The sequence below is a fragment of the Drosophila sechellia genome, unplaced genomic scaffold, assembly GCF_004382195.2.
Source record: "Drosophila sechellia strain sech25 unplaced genomic scaffold, ASM438219v1 U_215, whole genome shotgun sequence".
Taxonomy (NCBI): Eukaryota; Metazoa; Arthropoda; class Insecta; order Diptera; family Drosophilidae; genus Drosophila; species Drosophila sechellia.
In genome coordinates, this window is record NW_022611156.1 from 4,098 (window position 1) to 24,233 (window position 20,136).

Here is a 20,136-nt window from a genome sequence, read left to right on the forward strand (position 1 = left end):
TGGAAATAAAATGATATTTTATAATGAAATATGTATATATAAAAGATAAAATTATAGAAACATATATATTACAATAATTATATGAAATTCTTGTTATATTGGTAAAACAAGTATAAATTAAAAATGAAAATATGGATTACGAATGCTATATAAAAATGGCCGTAATCGAATAGATTTTTTACTTATATTTATATATTTAAAATTTTACCCAAAGGCGAAATATTGAATTTATTCATATAATAAAAATCATGGAATTATATAAAGGTGAAAAATCTATATATCTATTATATTGCTTATTTCGATTCAAAAATATGAATGGAATATGAAGGAAAAACATTATTCTGGTTGATCCTGCCATAGTTATATGCTTGTCTCAAAGATTAAGCCATGCATGTCTAAGTACACACGAATTAAAAGTGAAACCGCAAAAGGCTCATTATATCAGTTATGGTTCCTTAGATCGTTAACAGTTACTTGGATAACTGTGGTAATTCTAGAGCTAATACATGCAATTAAAACATGAACCTTATGGGACATGTGCTTTTATTAGGCTAAAACCAAGCGATCGCAAGATCGTTATATTGTTGAACTCTAGATAACATGCAGATCGTATGTCTTGTACCGACGACAGATCTTTCAAATGTCTGCCCTATCAACTTTTGATGGTAGTATCTAGGACTACCATGGTTGCAACGGGTAACGGGGAATCAGGGTTCGATTCCGGAGAGGGAGCCTGAGAAAACGGCTACCACATCTAAGGAAGGCAGCAGGCGCGTAAATTACCCACTCCCAGCTCGGGGAGTAGTGACGAAAAATAACAATACAGGACTCATATCCGAGCCCTGTAATTGGAATGAGTACACTTTAAATCCTTTAACAAGACCAATTGGAGGGCAAGTCTGGTGCCAGCAGCCGCGGTAATTCCAGCTCCAATAGCGTATATTAAAGTTGTTGCGGTTAAAACGTTCGTAGTTGAACTTGTGCTTCATACGGGTAGTACAACTTACAATTTGGTTAGTACTATACCTTTATGTATGTAAGCGTATTACCGGTGGAGTTCTTATATGTGATTAAATACTTGTATTTTTTCATATGTTCCTCCTATTTAAAAACCTGCACTAGTGCTCTTAAACGAGTGTTATTGTGGGCCGGTACTATTACTTTGAACAAATTAGAGTGCTTAAAGCAGGCTTCAAATGCCTGAATATTCTGTGCATGGGATAATGAAATAAGACCTCTGTTCTGCTTTCATTGGTTTTCAGATCAAGAGGTAATGATTAATAGAAGCAGTTTGGGGCATTAGTATTACGACGCGAGAGGTGAAATTCTTGGACCGTCGTAAGACTAACTTAAGCGAAAGCATTTGCCAAAGATGTTTTCATTAATCAAGAACGAAAGTTAGAGGTTCGAAGGCGATCAGATACCGCCCTAGTTCTAACCATAAACGATGCCAGCTAGCAATTGGGTGTAGCTACTTTTATGGCTCTCTCAGTCGCTTCCGGGAAACCAAAGCTTTTGGGCTCCGGGGGAAGTATGGTTGCAAAGCTGAAACTTAAAGGAATTGACGGAAGGGCACCACCAGGAGTGGAGCCTGCGGCTTAATTTGACTCAACACGGGAAAACTTACCAGGTCCGAACATAAGTGTGTAAGACAGATTGATAGCTCTTTCTCGAATCTATGGGTGGTGGTGCATGGCCGTTCTTAGTTCGTGGAGTGATTTGTCTGGTTAATTCCGATAACGAACGAGACTCAAATATATTAAATAGATATCTTCAGGATTATGGTGCTGAAGCTTATGTTAGCCTTCATTCATGGTGGCAGTAAAATGTTTATTGTGTTTGAATGTGTTTATGTAAGTGGAGCCGTACCTGTTGGTTTGTCCCATTATAAGGACACTAGCTTCTTAAATGGACAAATTGCGTCTAGCAATAATGAGATTGAGCAATAACAGGTCTGTGATGCCCTTAGATGTCCTGGGCTGCACGCGCGCTACAATGAAAGTATCAACGTGTATTTCCTAGACCGAGAGGTCCGGGTAAACCGCTGAACCACTTTCATGCTTGGGATTGTGAACTGAAACTGTTCACATGAACTTGGAATTCCCAGTAAGTGTGAGTCATTAACTCGCATTGATTACGTCCCTGCCCTTTGTACACACCGCCCGTCGCTACTACCGATTGAATTATTTAGTGAGGTCTCCGGACGTGATCACTGTGACGCCTTGCGTGTTACGGTTGTTTCGCAAAAGTTGACCGAACTTGATTATTTAGAGGAAGTAAAAGTCGTAACAAGGTTTCCGTAGGTGAACCTGCGGAAGGATCATTATTGTATAATATCCTTATCGTTAATAAATATTTGTTATAATACAAATAAATACAATTTACCAAAATAAAAATATTACAAAATGATTCCACGGAATCAAAAGTTAAAGTCAAAATAAAATGAAGATGGCTTTTATTTTATATGTGGGCTTGGCAACCTCATAAAAAGACTTTAACATTATTAATGTTGCTGTGCGTATTTGTGGCAGTACTTACTACAACAACGGCGTTTCCTATAAAAACAAATTCTCGAAAATGGAAATCGAAGAAACTAAACTAAATTCGAAAGTAGAAGTCGAATTAAAATAAAAATAATTTTGAATGTGTGGTAATCAAAATAAGTGTGTGTGTATATGGACCATAATATACACGCGTTGCGAATATGTATTGTTCATCTATGTTATGAGCATACGTTGGCTAATGCAACAACCTAAAATATACAATGTTTGTACCTGTCATCCATCAGGTTAATGTTTTATATAAATTTTGCAGTATGTGTCACCCAAAATAGCAAACCATAACCAGATTATTATGATACATAATGCTTATATGAAACTAAGACATTTCGCAACATTTATTTTAGGTATAAAAATAAATTTATTGAAGGAATTGATATATGCCAGTAAAATGGTGTATTTTTAATTTCTTTCAATAAAAACAATATTGACATTATATAAAATTGAATTATAAAACTCTAAGCGGTGGATCACTCGGCTCATGGGTCGATGAAGAACGCAGCAAACTGTGCGTCATCGTGTGAACTGCAGGACACATGAACATCGACATTTTGAACGCATATCGCAGTCCATGCTGTTATGTACTTTAATTAATTTATAGTGCTGCTTGGACTACATATGGTTGAGGTTGTAAGACTATGCTAATTAAGTTGTTTATAAATTTTTTATAAGCATATGGTATATTATTGGATTAAATAATGATTTTATTCATAATATTAAAAAAGAAATGAAAAACATTATCTCACATTTGAATGTGAAAAACGAAGAGAAATATTTTCTTTTTCAATCAAATAATACTGAGAAATGTCTAGCATAAAAAATTGAAATATTTTTCATCTAGAATTGTCTCTTATTAATGATTCGGAAAAAGAAAAATCTTGGTTTTGTTATTATTCTTCGTTGGTTCGTTAAATGGATAAAAATGACTTTGCTTACAAGAACTATTGGAACTATTTATAACGAATTTAATTGATTGTTTTATCATTTATATATAAAGAATTTATGGCAAAATATAGTTATATATACAACCTCAACTCATATGGGACTACCCCCTGAATTTAAGCATATTAATTAGGGGAGGAAAAGAAACTAACAAGGATTTTCTTAGTAGCGGCGAGCGAAAAGAAAACAGTTCAGCACTAAGTCACTTTGTCTATATGGCAAATGTGAGATGCAGTGTATGGAGCGTCAATATTCTAGTATGAGAAATTAATGATTTAAGTCCTTCTTAAATGAGGCCATTTACCCATAGAGGGTGCCAGGCCCGTATAACGTTAATGATTGCTAGATGATGTTTCCAAAGAGTCGTGTTGCTTGATAGTGCAGCACTAAGTGGGTGGTAAACTCCATCTAAAACTAAATATAACCATGAGACCGATAGTAAACAAGTACCGTGAGGGAAAGTTGAAAAGAACTCTGAATAGAGAGTTAAACAGTACGTGAAACTGCTTAGAGGTTAAGCCCGATGAACCTGAATATCCGTTATGGAAAATTCATCATTAAAATTGTAATATTTAAATAATATTATTAAGAATAATGTGCATTTTTTCCATATAAGGACATTGTAATCTATTAGCATATCCCAAATTTATCATAAAATATAACTTATAGTTTATTCCAATTAAATTGCTTGCATTTTAACACAGAATAAATGTTATTAATTTGATAAAGTGCTGATAGATTTATATTATTACAGAGCGTTAATTTTTCGGAATTATATAATGGCATAATTATCATTGATTTTTGTGTTTATTATATGCTCTTGTATGATTAACAATGCGAAAGATTCAGGATACCTTCGGGACCCGTCTTGAAACACGGACCAAGGAGTCTAACATATGTGCAAGTTATTGGGATGTAAACCTAATAGCGTAATTAACTTGACTAATAATGGGATTAGTTTTTTAGCTATTTATAGCTAATTAACACAATCCCGGGGCGTTCTATATAGTTATGTATAATGTATATTTATATTATTTATGCCTCTAACTGGAACGTACCTTGAGCATATATGCTGTGACCCGAAAGATGGTGAACTATACTTGATCAGGTTGAAGTCAGGGGAAACCCTGATGGAAGACCGAAACAGTTCTGACGTGCAAATCGATTGTCAGAATTGAGTATAGGGGCGAAAGACCAATCGAACCATCTAGTAGCTGGTTCCTTCCGAAGTTTCCCTCAGGATAGCTGGTGCATTTTAATATTATATAAAATAATCTTATCTGGTAAAGCGAATGATTAGAGGCCTTAGGGTCGAAACGATCTTAACCTATTCTCAAACTTTAAATGGGTAAGAACCTTAACTTTCTTGATATGAAGTTCAAGGTTATGATATAATGTGCCCAGTGGGCCACTTTTGGTAAGCAGAACTGGCGCTGTGGGATGAACCAAACGTAATGTTACGGTGCCCAAATTAACAACTCATGCAGATACCATGAAAGGCGTTGGTTGCTTAAAACAGCAGGACGGTGATCATGGAAGTCGAAATCCGCTAAGGAGTGTGTAACAACTCACCTGCCGAAGCAACTAGCCTTAAAATGGATGGCGCTTAAGTTGTATACCTATACATTACCGCTAAAGTAGATGATTTATATTACTTGTGATATAAATTTTGAAACTTTAGTGAGTAGGAAGGTACAATGGTATGCGTAGAAGTGTTTGGCGTAAGCCTGCATGGAGCTGCCATTGGTACAGATCTTGGTGGTAGTAGCAAATAATCGAATGAGACCTTGGAGGACTGAAGTGGAGAAGGGTTTCGTGTGAACAGTGGTTGATCACGAGTTAGTCGGTCCTAAGTTCAAGGCGAAAGCCGAAAATTTTCAAGTAAAACAAAAATGCCTAACTATATAAACAAAGCGAATATAATACACTTGAATAATTTTGAACGAAAGGGAATACGGTTCCAATTCCGTAACCTGTTGAGTATCCGTTTGTTATTAAATATGGGCCTCGTGCTCATCCTGGCAACAGGAACGACCATAAAGAAGCCGTCGAGAGATATCGGAAGAGTTTTCTTTTCTGTTTTATAGCCGTACTACCATGGAAGTCTTTCGCAGAGAGATATGGTAGATGGGCTAGAAGAGCATGACATATACTGTTGTGTCGATATTTTCTCCTCGGACCTTGAAAATTTATGGTGGGGACACGCAAACTTCTCAACAGGCCGTACCAATATCCGCAGCTGGTCTCCAAGGTGAAGAGTCTCTAGTCGATAGAATAATGTAGGTAAGGGAAGTCGGCAAATTAGATCCGTAACTTCGGGATAAGGATTGGCTCTGAAGATTGAGATAGTCGGGCTTGATTGGGAAACAATAACATGGTTTATGTGCTCGTTCTGGGTAAATAGAGTTTCTAGCATTTATGTTAGTTACTTGTTCCCCGGATAGTTTAGTTACGTAGCCAATTGTGGAACTTTCTTGCTAAAATTTTTAAGAATACTATTTGGGTTAAACCAATTAGTTCTTATCAATTATAACGATTATCAATTAACAATCAATTCAGAACTGGCACGGACTTGGGGAATCCGACTGTCTAATTAAAACAAAGCATTGTGATGGCCCTAGCGGGTGTTGACACAATGTGATTTCTGCCCAGTGCTCTGAATGTCAAAGTGAAGAAATTCAAGTAAGCGCGGGTCAACGGCGGCCTAATCAACCCACGCGTTTACTAACAGGAAAGGAATATATAGACGGTATTCGTCTGCGGATAAATGCCCTACCCACGAAGTCTCGTACTACAAGGGGAAGGCACGAATTGGAACGACAGTGTCGTGCAGGATGTGACGCTCCCGAAACAACAAACCATATTATGCAAAAATGTTACCGATCGCATGGGAGGCGCATAGCTAGACACAACTGCGTAGTAAATCGAATCAAGCGGGGACTTGAGGAGAGAGGCTGCGTAGTCATTGTTGAACCAAGTCTGCAGTGCGAATCCGGTCTTAATAAACCAGACCTGGTGGCACTACGACAAAATCACATTGATGTGATCGACATACAAATTGTGACAGACGGACACTCTATGGATGATGCACACCAGCGCAAAATCAATAGATACGACAGACCGGACATACGAACTGAGTTGCGTCGCAGATTCGAAGCCGCAGGTGACATTGAATTCCATTCTGCCACCCTGAACTGGAGGGGGATCTGGAGTGGTCAATCCGTTAAAAGATTGATAGCGAAGGGTCTCCTCAGCAAATATGATAGTCATATCATTAGCGTCCAGGTTATGAGAGGCAGTCTCGGTTGTTTTAAACAGTTCATGTACCTGAGCGGGTTTTCCCGAGATTGGACTTAGCTAAAACGTTTGGTTCAAAACATTTGCTTGCTGTCTTGGCATAACATCAATAAAGGCATAAACATCGCAAATAATGGTAATATATAAATTGGCTATGAGGATGGTTTTAGTACGTAGGCGTTGCGGAACTTCGGTTCAGATAGAGCAATGAATCGTGCATGCTAGGAAACTGAAGTGTTGACAGACCTAGTATCTTTCGATAGATTTCCATACCTCCGCGATCAAAAAAAAAAAAAAAAAAAAAAAATAGCCAAATGCCTCGTCATCTAATTAGTGACGCGCATGAATGGATTAACGAGATTCCTACTGTCCCTATCTACTATCTAGCGAAACCACAGCCAAGGGAACGGGCTTGGAATAATTAGCGGGGAAAGAAGACCCTTTTGAGCTTGACTCTAATCTGGCAGTGTAAGGAGACATAAGAGGTGTAGAATAAGTGGGAGATATTAGACCTCGGTTTGGTATCGTCAATGAAATACCACTACTCTTATTGTTTCCTTACTTACTTGATTAAATGGAACGTGTATCATTTCCTAGCCATTATACGGATATATTTATTATATCTTATGGTATTGGGTTTTGATGCAAGCTTCTTGATCAAAGTATCACGAGTTTGTTATATAATCGCAAACAAATTCTTTAATAAAACGATGCATTTATGTATTTTTGATTTGAAAATTTGGTATAACTCCAATTACTCAGGTATGATCCAATTCAAGGACATTGCCAGGTAGGGAGTTTGACTGGGGCGGTACATCTCTCAAATAATAACGGAGGTGTCCCAAGGCCAGCTCAGTGCGGACAGAAACCACACATAGAGCAAAAGGGCAAATGCTGACTTGATCTCGGTGTTCAGTACACACAGGGACAGCAAAAGCTCGGCCTATCGATCCTTTTGGTTTAAAGAGTTTTTAACAAGAGGTGTCAGAAAAGTTACCATAGGGATAACTGGCTTGTGGCGGCCAAGCGTTCATAGCGACGTCGCTTTTTGATCCTTCGATGTCGGCTCTTCCTATCATTGTGAAGCAAAATTCACCAAGCGTTGGATTGTTCACCCATGCAAGGGAACGTGAGCTGGGTTTAGACCGTCGTGAGACAGGTTAGTTTTACCCTACTAATGACAAAACGTTGTTGCGACAGCATTCCTGCGTAGTACGAGAGGAACCGCAGGTACGGACCAATGGCACAATACTTGTTCGAGCGAACAGTGGTATGACGCTACGTCCGTTGGATTATGCCTGAACGCCTCTAAGGTCGTATCCGTGCTGGACTGCAATGATAAATAAGGGGCAATTTGCATTGTATGGCTTCTAAACCATTTAAAGTTTATAATTTATTTTATAAACGACAATGGATGTGATGCCAATGTAATTTGTAACATAGTAAATTAGGAGGATCTTCGATCACCTGATGCCGCGCTAGTTACATATAAAAGCATTATTTAATACAATGACAAAGCCTAGAATCAATTGTAAACGACTTTTGTAACAGGCAAGGTGTTGTAAGTGGTTGAGCAGCTGCCATACTGCGATCCACTGAAGCTTATCCTTTGCTTGATGATTCGATAAATAAATGATTTTTTCCTGTAGCCAAACACCTCGTCATCAATTTAGTGACGCATATGATATTGTCCCTATCATATAATTAATATAAAGACTTTAATGGATTGTGTCAAGTTGCCAAACACCTCGTCATCAATTTAGTGACGCATATGATATTGTCCCTATCATATAATTAATATAAAGACTTTAATGAATTGTGTCAAGTTGCCAAACACCTCGTCATCAATTTAGTGACGCATATGATATTGTCCCTATCATATAATTTTTGATATAAAGACTTTAAAGAATTGTATCAAGTTGCCAAACACCTCGTCATCAATTTAGTGACGCATATGATATTGTCCCTATCATATAATTAATATACAGACTTTAATGAATTGTGTCAAGTTGCCAAACACCTCGTCATCAATTTAGTGACGCATATGATATTGTCCTTATCATATAATTTTTGATATAAAGACTTTAAAGAATTGAATCAAGTTGCCAAACACCTCGTCATCAATTTAGTGACGCATATGATATTGTCCCTATCATATAATTAATATAAAGACTTTAATGGATTGTGTCAAGTTGCCAAACACCTCGTCATCAATTTAGTGACGCATATGATATTGTCCCTATCATATAATTAATATAAAGACTTTAATGAATTGTGTCAAGTTGCCAAACACCTCGTCATCAATTTAGTGACGCATATGATATTGTCCTTATCATATAATTTTTGATATAAAGACTTTAAAGAATTGTATCAAGTTGCCAAACACCTCGTCATCAATTTAGTGACGCATATGATATTGTCCCTATCATATAATTAATATAAAGACTTTAATGGATTGTGTCAAGTTGCCAAACACCTCGTCATCAATTTAGTGACGCATATGATATTGTCCTTATCATATAATTTTTGATATAAAGACTTTAAAGAATTGTATCAAGTTGCCAAACACCTCGTCATCAATTTAGTGACGCATATGATATTGTCCCTATCATATAATTAATATACAGACTTTAATGAATTGTGTCAAGTTGCCAAACACCTCGTCATCAATTTAGTGACGCATATGATATTGTCCCTATCATATAATTTTTGATATATAGACTTTAAAGAATTGTATCAAGTTGCCAAACACCTCGTCATCAATTTAGTGACGCATATGATATTGTCCCTATCATATAATTAATATAAAGACTTTAATGGATTGTGTCAAGTTGCCAAACACCTCGTCATCAATTTAGTGACGCATATGATATTGTCCTTATTATATAATTTTTGATATAAAGACTTTAAAGAATTGTATCAAGTTGCCAAACACCTCGTCATCAATTTAGTGACGCATATGATATTGTCCCTATCATATAATTAATATACAGACTCTAATGAATTGTGTCAAGTTGCCAAACACCTCGTCATCAATTTAGTGACGCATATGATATTGTCCTATCATATAATTTTGATATAAAGACTTTAAAGAATTGTATCAAGTTGCCAAACACCTCGTCATCAATTTAGTGACGCATATGATATTGTCCCTTCATATAATTAATATAAAGACTTTAATGATTGTGTCAAGTTGCCAAACACCTCGTCATCAACTACTATATTATGGTTGCGCCGACCTCTCATATTGTATTCTCTTATGTGTTCATAGGATTTTGACAATTATACGAGTAAATTAAATAATATACATATGAAAATGATTAATTATTATATGTATAAGGGAAAAAATGATGAAATATTCCCATATTATCTTAGTATTATAGAGGAAAGACCGTTGCCGACCTCTGATATTGTTCAAACTTATGTATTTATATGATTTTGGCAATTATATGAGTAAATTAAAAAATATACATATGAAAATGGTTAATTATTATATGTATATGGGAAAAAATGCTAAGATATTCCCATATTCTCTTAGTATTATAGAGAAAAGCCATTTAAGTGAGAGGGTATAGTAGTGTAAACGACCGGAATTACGACAGAGGGTTCAAAAACTACTATAGGTAGGCAGTGGTTGCCGACCTCTCATATTGTTCAAAACTTATGTATTCATATGATTTTGGCAATTGTATGAGTAAATTAAATAATATACATATGAAAATGATTAATTATTATATGTATAAGGGAAAAAATGCTGAAATATTCCCACATTCTCTTAGTATTATAGAGAAAATCCATTATAGTGAGAGGGTATAGTAGTGTAAACGACCGGAATTACGACAGAGGGTTCAAAAACTACTATAGGTAGGCAGTGGTTGCCGACCTCTCATATTGTTCAAAACTTATGTATTCATATGAATTTGGCAATTATATGAGTAAATTAAATAATATACATATGAAAATGATTAATTATTATATGTATAAGGGAAAAAATGCTGAAATATTCCCACATTCTCTTAGTATTATAGAGAAAATCCATTATAGTGAGAGGGTATAGTAGTGTAAACGACCGGAATTACGACAGAGGGTTCAAAAACTACTATAGGTAGGCAGTGGTTGCCGACCTCTCATATTGTTCAAAACTTATGTATTCATATGATTTTGGCAATTATATGATTAAATTAAATAATATACATATGAAAATGGTTAATTATTATATGTATATGGGAAAAAATGCAGAGATATTCCCATATTCTCTTAGTATTATAGAGAAAAGCCATTTAAGTGAGAGGGTATAGTAGTGTAAACGACCGGAATTACGACAGAGGGTTCAAAAACTACTATAGGTAGGCAGTGGTTGCCGACCTCTCATATTGTTCAAAACTTATGTATTCATATGATTTTGGCAATTGTATGAGTAAATTAAATAATATACATACGAAAATGATTAATTATTATATGTATATGGGAAAAAATGCAGAGATATTCCCATATTCTCTTAGTATTATAGAGAAAAGCCATTTAAGTGAGAGGGTATAGTAGTGTAAACCACCGGAATTACGACAGAGGGTTCAAAAACTACTATAGGTAGGCAGTGGTTGCCGACCTCTCATATTGTTCAAAACTTATGTATTCATATGATTTTGGCAATTGTATGAGTAAATTAAATAATATACATATGAAAATGATTAATTATTATATGTATAAGGGAAAAAATGCTGAAATATTCCCACATTCTCTTAGTATTATAGAGAAAATCCATTATAGTGAGAGGGTATAGTAGTGTAAACGACCGGAATTACGACAGAGGGTTCAAAAACTACTATAGGTAGGCAGTGGTTGCCGACCTCTCATATTGTTCAAAACTTATGTATTCATATGATTTTGGCAATTATATGATTAAATTAAATAATATACATATGAAAATGGTTAATTATTATATGTATATGGGAAAAAATGCTGAGATATTCCCATATTCTCTTAGTATTATAGAGAAAAGCCATTTAAGTGAGAGGGTATAGTAGTGTAAACGACCGGAATTACGACAGAGGGTTCAAAAACTACTATAGGTAGCAGTGGTTGCCGACCTCTCATATTGTTCAAAACTTATGTATTCATATGATTTTGGCAATTGTATGAGTAAATTAAATAATATACATATGAAAATGATTAATTATTATATGTATAAGGGAAAAAAATGCTGAAATATTCCCACATTCTCTTAGTATTATAGAGAAAATCCATTATAGTGAGAGGGTATAGTAGTGTAAACGACCGGAATTACGACAGAGGGTTCAAAAACTACTATAGTAGGCAGTGGTTGCCGACCTCTCATATTGTTCAAAACTTATGTATTCATATGATTTTGGCAATTATATGATTAAATTAAATAATATACATATGAAAATGGTTAATTATTATATGTATATGGGAAAAAATGCTGAGATATTCCCATATTCTCTTAGTATTATAGAGAAAAGCCATTATATGAGAGGGTATAGTAGTGTAAACGACCGGAATTACGACAGAGGGTTCAAAAACTACTATAGGTAGGCAGTGGTTGCCGACCTCTCATATTGTTCAAAACTTATGTATTCATATGAATTTGGCAATTATATGAGTAAATTAAATAATAAACATATAAAAATTAATATTTATTATATGTATAAAAAAAAAAATAATCATATTATATATGAATAATGGAAAAAAAAAATGAAATGTTCCTATAATCTCTTAATATATAAGAGAATAGACCGTATGTTGGGTGGCAAACGGAATTGAAAATACCCGCTTTGAGGACAGCGGGTTCAAAAACTACTATAGGTAGGCAGTGGTTGCCGACCTCCCGCATTATTCGAAATATTTATTTCGGATTATGTTTATATTGGTTACATAAAATAAAGTATATTATTATCCGTACAAATTTGTTTCTCAGTTCTATAGAACACGGACTTGGCTCCGCGGATAATAGGAATATACGCTTTTTAGATAATATCGTTGAAACAAAAGTCAAGTTTCTATTATATATAGAATAACAAATCGTTTCCATATATTATCGTTAATTTTTGGAGGCAGGCAAATATTAATTTATTACCTGCCGTATAGTTGGATTATTATATCGTTACGGTATAATACAAATATGGATTCTTATGAAAGAAATATAAAAATTATATATTAAATGTGGAAATATTATCATATGCGCTTGGTTTTATGTTATATATTACCAGAGAGATATATGAAAAGAGATAAATTTTAAATTTATCTTCAAAATGCAAATGATTTAACTTAATATTTATATTGGTTAAACAAAAATTGTACATGTGTGGATACAATAATTATGTATGTTGGAAATAAAATGATATTTTATAATGAAATATGTATATATAAAAAGATAAAATTATAGAAACATATATATTACAATAATTATATGAAATTCTTGTTATATTGGTAAAACAAGTATAAATTAAAAATGAAAATATGGATTACGAATGCTATATAAAAAATGGCCGTAATCGAATAGATTTTTTACTTATATTTATATATTTAAAATTTTACCCAAAGGCGAAATATTGAATTTTATTCAATATAATAAAAATCATGGAATTATATAAAGTGAAAAATCTATATATCTATTATATTGCTTATTTCGATTCAAAAAATATGAATGGAATATGAAGGAAAAACATTATTCTGGTTGATCCTGCCAGTAGTTATATGCTTGTCTCAAAGATTAAGCCATGCATGTCTAAGTACACACGAATTAAAAGTGAAACCGCAAAAGGCTCATTATATCAGTTATGGTTCCTTAGATCGTTAACAGTTACTTGGATAACTGTGGTAATTCTAGAGCTAATACATGCAATTAAAACATGAACCTTATGGACATGTGCTTTTATTAGGCTAAAACCAAGCGATCGCAAGATCGTTATATTGGTTGAACTCTAGATAACATGCAGATCGTATGGTCTTGTACCGACGACAGATCTTTCAAATGTCTGCCTATCAACTTTTGATGGTAGTATCTAGGACTACCATGGTTGCAACGGTAACGGGAATCAGGGTTCGATTCCGGAGAGGGAGCCTGAGAAACGGCTACCACATCTAAGGAAGGCAGCAGGCGCGTAAATTACCCACTCCCAGCTCGGGAGTAGTGACGAAAAATAACAATACAGGACTCATATCCGAGGCCCTGTAATTGGAATGAGTACACTTTAAATCCTTTAACAAGACCAATTGGAGGCAAGTCTGGTGCCAGCAGCCGCGGTAATTCCAGCTCCAATAGCGTATATTAAAGTTGTTGCGGTTAAAACGTTCGTAGTTGAACTTGTGCTTCATACGGGTAGTACAACTTACAATTGTGGTTAGTACTATACCTTTATGTATGTAAGCGTATTACCGGTGGAGTTCTTATATGTGATTAAATACTTGTATTTTTCATATGTTCCTCCTATTTAAAAACCTGCACTAGTGCTCTTAAACGAGTGTTATTGTGGCCGGTACTATTACTTTGAACAAATTAGAGTGCTTAAAGCAGGCTTCAAATGCCTGAATATTCTGTGCATGGATAATGAAATAAGACCTCTGTTCTGCTTTCATTGGTTTTCAGATCAAGAGTAATGATTAATAGAAGCAGTTTGGGGCATTAGTATTACGACGCGAGAGGTGAAATTCTTGGACCGTCGTAAGACTAACTTAAGCGAAAGCATTTGCCAAAGATGTTTTCATTAATCAAGAACGAAAGTTAGAGGTTCGAAGGCGATCAGATACCGCCCTAGTTCTAACCATAAACGATGCCAGCTAGCAATTGGGTGTAGCTACTTTTATGGCTCTCTCAGTCGCTTCCCGGGAAACCAAAGCTTTTGGGCTCCGGGGAAGTATGGTTGCAAAGCTGAAACTTAAAGGAATTGACGGAAGGGCACCACCAGGAGTGGAGCCTGCGGCTTAATTTGACTCAACACGGGAAAACTTACCAGTCCGAACATAAGTGTGTAAGACAGATTGATAGCTCTTTCTCGAATCTATGGTGGTGTGCATGGCCGTTCTTAGTTCGTGGAGTGATTGTCTGGTTAATTCCGATAACGAACGAGACTCAAATATATTAAATAGATATCTCAGATTATGTGCTGAAGCTTATGTAGCCTTCATTCATGTGGCAGTAAAATGTTTATTGTGTTTGAATGGTTTATGTAAGTGGAGCCGTACCTGTTGGTTTGTCCCATTATAAGGACACTAGCTTCTTAAATGGACAAATTGCGTCTAGCAATAATGAGATTGAGCAATAACAGGTCTTGATGCCCTTAGATGTCCTGGGCTGCACGCGCGCTACAATGAAGTATCAACGTGTATTTCCTAGACCGAGAGGTCCGGTAAACCGCTGAACCACTTTCATGCTTGGATTGTGAACTGAAACTGTCACATGAACTTGGAATTCCCAGTAAGTGGAGTCATTAACTCGCATTGATTACGTCCCTGCCCTTTGTACACACCGCCCTCGCTACTACCGATTGAATTATTTAGTGAGTCTCCGGACGTGATCACTGTGACGCCTTGCGTGTTACGGTTGTTTCGCAAAAGTGACCGAACTTGATTATTTAGAGGAAGTAAAGTCGTAACAAGGTTTCCGTAGTGAACCTGGGAAGGATCATTATTGTATAATATCCTTATCGTTAATAAATATTTGTTATAATACAAATAATACAATTTACCAAAATAAAAATATTACAAAATGATTCCACGGAATCAAAAGTTAAAGTCAAAATAAAATGAAGATGGCTTTTATTTTATAGTGGGCTTGCAACCTCATAAAAAGACTTTAACATTATTAATGTTGCTGTGCGTATTTGTGGCAGTACTTACTACAACAACGGCGTTCCTATAAAAACAAATTCTCGAAAATGGAAATCGAAGAAACTAAACTAAATTCGAAAGTAGAAGTCGAATTAAAATAAAAATAATTTTGAATGTGTGTAATCAAAATAAGTGTGTGGTATATGGACCATAATATACACGCGTTGCGAATAGTATTGTTCATCTATGTTATGAGCATACGTTGGCTAATGCAACAACCTAAAATATACAATGTTGTACCTGTCATCCATCAGGTTAATGTTTTATATAAATTTTGCAGTATGTGTCACCCAAAATAGCAAACCATAACCAGATTATTATGATACATAATGCTTATATGAAACTAAGACATTTCGCAACATTTATTTAGGTATAAAAATAAATTTATTGAAGGAATTGATATATGCCAGTAAAATGGTGTATTTTTAATTTCTTTCAATAAAAACAATATTGACATTATATAAAATTGAATTATAAAACTCTAAGCGGTGATCACTCGGCTCATGGGTCGATGAAAACGCAGCAAACTGTGCGTCATCGTGTGAACTGCAGACACATAACATCGACATTTTGAACGCATATCGCAGTCCATGCTTTATGTACTTTAATTAATTTATAGTGCTGCTTGACTACATATGGTGAGGTTGTAAGACTATGCTAATTAAGTTGTTATAAATTTTTATAAGCATATGTATATTATTGGATTAAATAATGATTTTATTCAAATATTAAAAAAGAAATGAAAAACATTATCCACATTGAATGTGAAAAACGAAGAGAAATATTTTCTTTTCAATCAAATAATACTGAGAAATGTCTAGCATAAAAAATTGAAATATTTTCATCTAGAATTGTCTCTTATTAATGATTCGGAAAAAGAAAAATCTTGGTTTTGTTATTATTCTTCGTTGGTTCGTTAAATGGATAAAAATACTTTGCTTACAAGAACTATTGAACTATTTATAACGAATTTAATTGATTGTTTTATCATTTATATATAAAGAATTATGGCAAAATATAGTTATATATACAACCTCAACTCATATGGGACTACCCCCTGAATTTAAGCATATTAATTAGGGGAGGAAAAGAAACTAACAAGGATTTCTAGTAGCGGCGAGCGAAAGAAAACAGTTCAGCACTAAGTCACTTTGTCTATATGGCAAATGTGAGATGCAGTGTATGGAGCGTCAATATTCTAGTATGAGAAATTAATGATTTAAGTCCTTCTTAAATGAGGCCATTTACCCATAGAGGGTGCCAGGCCCGTATAACGTTAATGATTGCTAGATGATGTTTCCAAAGAGTCGTGTTGCTTGATAGTGCAGCACTAAGTGGGTGGTAAACTCCATCTAAAACTAAATATAACCATGAGACCGATAGTAAACAAGTACCGTGAGGGAAAGTTGAAAAGAACTCTGAATAGAGAGTTAAACAGTACGTGAAACTGCTTAGAGTTAAGCCCGTGAACCTGAATATCCGTTATGGAAAATTCATCATTAAAATTGTAATATTTAAATAATATTATTAAGAATAATGTGCATTTTTCCATATAAGGACATTGTAATCTATTAGCATATCCCAAATTTATCATAAAATAAACTTATAGTTTATTCCAATTAAATTGCTTGCATTTTAACACAGAATAAATGTTATTAATTTGATAAAGTGCTGATAGATTTATATTATTACAGAGCGTTAATTTTTCGGAATTATATAATGCATAATTATCATTGATTTTGTGTTTATTATATGCTCTTGTATGATTAACAATGCGAAAGATTCAGGATACCTTCGGGACCCGTCTTGAAACACGGACCAAGGAGTCTAACATATGTGCAAGTTATTGGGATGTAAACCTAATAGCGTAATTAACTTGACTAATAATGGGATTAGTTTTTTAGCTATTTATAGCTAATTAACACAATCCCGGGGCGTTCTATATAGTTATGTATAATGTATATTTATATATTTATGCCTCTAACTGGAACGTACCTTGAGCATATATGCTGGACCCGAAAGATGGTGAACTATACTTGATCAGGTTGAAGTCAGGGAAACCCTGATGGAAGACCGAAACAGTTCTGACGTGCAATCGATTTCAGAATTGAGTATAGGGCGAAAGACCAATCGAACCATCTAGTAGCTGGTTCCTCCGAAGTTTCCCTCAGGATAGCTGGTGCATTTTAATATTATATAAAATAATCTTATCTGTAAAGCGAATGATTAGAGGCCTTGGTCGAAACGATCTTAACCTATTCTCAAACTTTAAAGGTAAGAACCTTAACTTTCTGATATGAAGTTCAAGTATATATAATGTGCCCATGGGCCACTTTTGTAAGCAGAACTGCGCTGTGGATGAACCAAACGTAATGTACGGTGCCCAAATTAACAACTCATGCGATACCATGAAAGGCGTTGGTTCTTAAAACAGCAGGACGGTGATCATGGAAGTCGAAATCGCTAAGGAGTGTGTAACAACTCACCTGCCGAAGCAACTAGCCTTAAAATGGATGGCGCTTAAGTTGTATACCTATACATTACCGCTAAAGTAGATGATTTATATTACTTGATATAAATTTTGAAACTTTAGTGAGTAGGAAGGTACAAGGTTATGCGTAGAAGTGTTTGGCGTAAGCCTGCATGGAGCTGCCATGGTACAGATCTTGGTGTAGTAGCAAATAATCGAATGAGACCTTGGAGGACTAAGTGGAGAAGGTGTTCGTCGTGAACAGTGTGTGATCACGAGTTAGTCGGTCCTAAGTTCAAGGCGAAAGCCGAAAATTTTCAAGTAAAACAAAAATGCCTAACTATATAAACAAGCGAATATAATACACTTGAATAATTTTGAACGAAAGGAATACGGTTCCAATTCCGTAACCTGTGAGTATCCTTTGTTATTAAATATGGGCCTCGTGCTCATCCTGGCAACAGAAACGACCATAAAGAAGCCGTCGAGAGTATCGGAAGGTTTTCTTTTCTGTTTATAGCCTACTACCATGGAAGTCTTCGCAGAGAGATATGGTAGATGGGCTAGAAGAGCATGACATATACTGTTGGTCGATATTTTCTCCTCGGACCTTGAAAATTTATGGGGGACACGCAAACTTCTCAACAGGCCGTACCAATATCCGCAGCTGGTCTCCAAGTGAAGAGTCTCTAGTCGATAGAATAATGTAGGTAAGGAAGTCGGCAAATTAGATCCGTAACTTCGGATAAGGATTGGCTTGAAGATTGAGATAGTCGGGCTTGATTGGGAAACAATAACAGGTTTATTGCTCGTTCTGGGTAAATAGAGTTTCTACATTTATGTTAGTTACTTGTTCCCGATAGTTTAGTTACGTAGCCAATTGTGGAACTTTCTTGCTAAAATTTTTAAGAATACTATTGGGTTAAACCAATTAGTTCTTATCAATTATAACGATATCAATTACAATCAATTCAGAACTGGCACGACTTGGGGATCCGACTGTCTAATTAAAACAAAGCATTGTGATGCCCTACGGGTGTTGACACAATGTGATTTCTGCCATGCTCTGAATGTCAAAGTGAAGAAATTCAAGTAAGCCGGGTCAACGCGGATAACTATGACTTCTTAAGGTAGCCAAATGCCTCGTCATAATTAGTGACGCGCGCATGAAGGTATTACGACGGACGTGTTTCGTTCGCTCGTGTACAGATTGCGAAGAACTTGGTTTTCCTGTTGAAAGTAATAAAATCGGTGAATTAGTGCTCGCGAAAGTCGTGTGCTAATTTCGTGTGTTATAAACAAGCGTTTGGAAGTAATTAACAATTAATTGTTGGGAATTTTCCACTTAGCACGTGCTGAAGGCGAACTTACGAGTAAGTTTTTCGAGTAAGTTTTTGATCAGCTTCACAAAGCTTATGTGGGAGTCACTGCTAAGGTTTGTCTAGGGGAGTTTAGTGCACCAGACTCTACCGATAGGTGGAGCTCGATCCAGAGCAACTACCTTTTGTCAGCGAGTAAACGAGCATACGTTCTGGCGTCGACGGTAGGTGGAGCCACCATCTATTATGCCGATGGAGAGCGACAGCAGCGCGAGTGCCTTGAGCGGAAGTAGTGCCTCGATGAATCCAGACGAGGCAGGCGCAAAGCCATCTGGCATCTAAGAGCTCGGCGCCAACGCAGGCAAATTTGCCCTGGCATCAATGGAGTGCAAACCCGTGGGTACGGAGACCGTTTTCGTCGCTGGAGGACGCCCGGGCGGCACGGAAACCTGCCATTGATGCTGCCCCCCCCACGCTGCTGCCACCGCTGCTGATCCTACTGTGCCCCTGCTGCGACCACACTGCTGCCTCCGCCGTTTTCACTGCTGCAAAATTGTTGCCACCATGCCACTGCCGCCACCGCTGCCCCCGTGCGGCAAGCAGCCATGATCAGGCGTCGGCCACACAGCGCATGGTGAAAGCAGCTTCCGCAGACTAGGAGAAGGGACACGGAAAGCTCTCATATGCTATCAGCCGCTACGAT

The 20,136-nt window shown here is 36.0% G+C and overlaps 1 non-coding gene and 2 pseudogenes across 1 annotated transcript; all 3 read left to right on the forward strand.

Moving 5' to 3' along the window:
* The first annotated feature begins 338 nt into the window (after nt 1–338).
* LOC116802769 lies at nt 339–2,326 on the forward strand. The gene has a single exon (XR_004363124.1). It is a non-coding gene; the product is annotated as a small subunit ribosomal RNA (ribosomal RNA).
* Nucleotides 2,327–3,012: 686 nt separating this feature from the next.
* LOC116802768 lies at nt 3,013–3,162 on the forward strand (annotated as a pseudogene).
* A 421-nt stretch (nt 3,163–3,583) lies between these two features.
* Nucleotides 3,584–8,422, forward strand: LOC116802770 (annotated as a pseudogene).
* Nucleotides 8,423–20,136: the final 11,714 nt, after the last annotated feature.